The sequence below is a fragment of the Trichechus manatus genome, unplaced genomic scaffold (genome assembly GCF_000243295.1).
Source record: "Trichechus manatus latirostris isolate Lorelei unplaced genomic scaffold, TriManLat1.0 scaffold00333, whole genome shotgun sequence".
NCBI classification, from domain to species: Eukaryota; Metazoa; Chordata; class Mammalia; order Sirenia; family Trichechidae; genus Trichechus; species Trichechus manatus.
In genome coordinates this window covers 272416-277000 of record NW_004444269.1, presented here as the reverse complement: position 1 = coordinate 277000, position 4585 = coordinate 272416, and the positions used below count along the sequence as shown (strand labels likewise).

At 38.1% G+C, this 4585-nt stretch overlaps 1 non-coding gene across 1 annotated transcript; it reads left to right on the top strand.

Annotated features, from left to right (window-relative positions):
• Positions 1-420: 420 nt before the first annotated feature.
• TRNAS-UGA (transfer RNA serine (anticodon UGA)) lies at positions 421-502 on the top strand. Its single transcript has one exon. It is a non-coding gene; the product is annotated as a tRNA-Ser (tRNA).
• Positions 503-4585: the final 4083 nt, after the last annotated feature.

The following is a 4585-nucleotide window of genomic DNA, read 5'->3' as shown; positions in this document are numbered from 1 at the left end:
TAGGGTTTCAAAGGAGCGCCTGGTGGATTCGAACTGCCAACCTTTTGATTAGCAGCCATAGCTCTTAACCACTACACCACCAGGGTTTCCAATACAATCATATGTTATACAAATATCTATGGGAGTTGTACTCTGGCCAGCTAAAACTATGAAGAAAATTTATAATGGAATTAGTTGGATCCAATCTAATGGCAAAGAGGCATGCTGGAGACTGGTGGGGGTGGGGAGGGTCATAGCCTCTAACCAGATTTAAAATTCTGTTCAGATATAATTTGAATCCAGGGACAGCAAGCTGCATGACCATTTCACTTCCAGGACATCAATTTGAAGTTCCTGTTGTCATGCAGTCCCTAAAACCGAAAAACCAAACCTATTGCTGTCAAGTCAATTCCAGCTTATAGTGACTCATAGCTGTAAGTGGCTGTGATGGCCGAGTGGTTAAGGCGTTGGACTTGAAATCCAATGGGGTCTCCCTGCGCAGGTTTGAATCCTGCTCACAGCGTCTGTACTTTTAAACCCTGGTGGCATATTGGTTAAGAGCTACGGCTGCTAACAAAAAAGTTGGCAGTTCGAATCCACCAGGCGCTCCTTGAAAACTCTATGGGTCAGTTCTACCCTGTCCTATAGGGTCACTAAAAGATGGAGTCCCTAGGTGGTGTAAATTGTTAATGTGTTCAGCTGCTAATGGAAAGGTTCGAGGTTTGAGTCCACCCAGATGTACACCTACTTCCAAAAAATCAGCCATTAAAAAAACAAACAAACAAAATCTATGGAGCACAGTTCTACCCTTGACAAACACGGGGTCGCCTTGAGTTGGAGTCCACTTGACAGCAAATGGTATAGGCACGGAAACAATAAAAGAGGGCTCAACTTATTTTTCATGATTTTGAGAAAAATAACTCTGAAGCTCAGCCCAAATCTCTGGTCTATGTACAACTTCAGTCCACCAGCACCACACCATAAAGTCATGGTGTTTGGCAGAGTGGGGCAGAGATGGCTGGTTATCCACCAAACAGTTACTCCCCCCTTCTTATTGGGGGCTGTAATGTAACCTAAGAACAACAATATTTCCCAGCCTCCCTTTGCAGGTAAACGTGGCCATATGACTGCATTCTAGACAATGGTATATAGGCAGAAGTTGTTGGTAGAGAGGAGATGACGTTGACTCAACTTGAGGGCTTTTTTCCCTTCCTCTTTCCTCCTTTCTCCTTCCTGGAATGGAATGTTGTGTCTGTGACCTTGAGGCAACCTTTAGGATAGAAGCTGTGTGGTAAAGAGTATAGAATAGAAAGCTAGAAGGAGCCCAGGACATTGAAAAGGACAGAGATGCCACACTAAGTAGGAGGAAGATAATATCATGGGTGAAGGGTGGACTTTGAAACTGGGCGGGACTCTGAGTGGCCCAGTTAGATTTTGTGAAACTCTTTCCAAAGATTCAATTTTTGCTGCTATAGACATTAGGTGAAAGAAAAACAAATTTCTAACATCTTCAAGCCATCATCATTTTAGGTGTCTGAAATTAGCACTCAAGCAAATTCCTAACATTTAGTAACTCCAGATTGTTTTTCAAACTGCTAAAATTATTTCTTTAACGGATAATTGACTTTAGCCTGATGAAGGCATCAATGAAAATTGAGATAATGAAGTAAAAGCAAACACATTTTATTAATATTTTCTCTATGTTAAGAAAGAATCTTTGGATGGTTAATGTCTTAGATATCTGTAATACTTATAATAATTTAGCATATTGGATTATCTAATAAATTAACCACGAGGTTCCAATTTTAAACATGTGTAATGAGTACATTATTTAGAATTGTGGTTTTAAGTTGAAAGTTATAAGAGAATATTTTACCAAGTTTGTCAACATCATTGAGGAGAGCTTAATAGTCACCATATTTATAAGTGTAATTTATTTGATTTGTGATTACTTAAGTACATGAGAATATTTGTCAGTCAAACAGTTTACGAGGAAAGAAAATCAAATATAGTGCATTAAATTTATAATTGCAGTTAAAAATGTTTAAGACATTTAATTAACTAAGCTATAAAATTCCCCTTTAAAAATACTTGTTAGATTTTCATTAACATAAACTTACACGTGTAAGTGTTGTTTTTCGTTTTTCTGTCTTTGATTTCGTTGTAGTTACTCATCACACTGAAAGCATTTAAACCATAAATGTCTTCAAAATCTTTTATTTTCCCTGTTCTGTTTTGTACCTTCATCGAAGGTACCAAAAAAAAAAAAAAAAGAATTATCTATGTGAGATCCAATTGACAACAGCAACTCAAAAGGTTTGATGGGAAGCTTAGGGGACAGTGAGTTGAAGATAATGGTGATGGAATAATTTGGAAAAGGATAGTGAGAATAGCAGCACATCTGGAAGAATGTAATCGATGTCACTGAATTGTACATGTAGAAATTTTTGAAATGGTGTAACTTTGGCTATGTATATTTTCACCAAAAAAAGGTCCTCGAGTTTGAGAAGGGAGAGTGATGACATGTCGCGGGGTTGTTAACCAACGTCATAAAACAATATGTGTACTGACTGTTTAATGGGAAACTATTTGTTCTGTAAACCTTCATCTAAAGTACAATAAAAAAAAAAAATTTTTAATCTTTTATTTTCCCACAAGTCACCCTCAAATATGCTACAGAACTCACATTAGCACCCTCCTTAGATTATCTGATAAGCCCAATTTTACAGTGCAAACAAGAAATTCTCCACAAAAGTCAGGATAGGGGAAATGCTGAATATTTAATACTTTATAGTTTTTGTCCCTGCCAACTTTTTAATCCAGTGAAATTACTGTAATCTTTGCAAAGATGTTTACAAAATCTAATTGGATCACACAGGGTCCCTTCAACTTCAAAGTTCATTATCATTCTTGAGATTATCTTGCTCTTACTGGGTTCACATGGTTCCTCTCTGCCACCCTTTAGGATGACTTTGCCTGGATCAGTATAGATATGTTTTCCAGATTTTTTTTTTTTTTTTTTAGTAAACTTTAAATTCATTGCTATTGAGTGGATTCTGTCTCACAGTGATCCTATAGAACAGAGTAGAACCACCTCATAGGGTTTCCAAGGCTGTAATCTTTACAGGAGCAGACTGCCACATCTTTCTGCCCTGGAGTGACGGGTTTGAACCACCGACTTTTCAGATAGCAGTCAAGTGCCTTAACCACTGTGCCTTAGTAGGTGGAATAGTGTCTCTGAAAGGCAGGGGAAAGAGGAAAATCTTGGTTAAGCTAGCACTGAGTTTTTGTTTATGGAGATGGAAAATATGACAATGGATATTGGTGATGGTTGCATAATGATGGATGCAATTCATTTCATTTGAATTGTACAAATGACTAATGCTGATTGGCATATGTTGTGTTTTTTATATTTTTTACAACAATTAAAAAAATTCATGTCCACCTGGAACCTCAGAATATGACCTTATCTGGAAATAAGGTCTTTGCAGATGTAATTTGGGAATATTAGGTCATACTGGATTAGGATGGACCCTAAATCCAATGATTGTCGTCCTTGTAAGAAGAAAAGACACATCAAGATCCACACAGGGAAGAAGGCTATGCAACAATGGAGGCAGAAATTGGAGTGATGTAGTTACAAGCCAAGAACTGCCAAGGTCAATGGCAACCACCAGAAGTTAGGAGAGAGGTATGGAACAGATTCTCCCTTAGAGCTTCCAGAAGGAACCAATCCTGCCTGAACCTTGATTTTGGACTTCTGGCCTCTTGAACTATAAGAGAATAAATTTCTGTTATTTTAAGCTACAGTTTGTGGTAATTTGTTACTACGCCCCTAGGAAACCAATACAGTAGCCTTACCTTCCCAAATCCTGGGATGTCCTGGATTTGTAAATCTGCCCCACCCATGGAGAAGATTGTAGGCATTAGCTGGAAACTGCAGTATCTCATTTAATCTCCAATACTTCTTTACCTTCCAGGTTGGCCAACCTGTAAACTTCAGGGATCTGCTTTTACCATGACTCAGTGTCTTTCTCAACCATCTCTACTAGAACTCCCCATGAGTTTCTCTTGCTTATGGTAGCACATGGTCTCTAATTGTGGTTCCAAAATTTGTTTAATGACTTGGCTCACAAGAGCCATTCCGTCCTTAGAGGGCCCTGTCTTAGATGGTGGAGTAGGGCAAAAGTCTACCCAGGATCTTTCTCCTTCTAGGAAAGACTGTAATTTATTAAGAAATTGGGTATCCATAGAAGTTGGGTTAAAAAACAAGATCTGACCTCTAAAGGGAGTTACTTAACCTTCATATCAATGAATTCATTTAACACTATAAATGTGGTTCTCCTTCTAATATAACCAGATCCAAACTGCATCATTTCCTCAATGGGCATTATTAAAATATCACAGTTTCCTCTGCAATATCTCTTAAACTTTGAGGGTGTGTTTTGAGAACCGTCATAACCTGATTGTGATAAAATCCTGCTCATTTATACCATAGGCCAAAGAGTTCGGGAGTCATGGTGAAGGTTACCTCTTTACCAAGTATATTCAAAAAAGCAGTAAATTTCATCACACAACCCAAAGCCAAATGCCCTCCATGTATTTT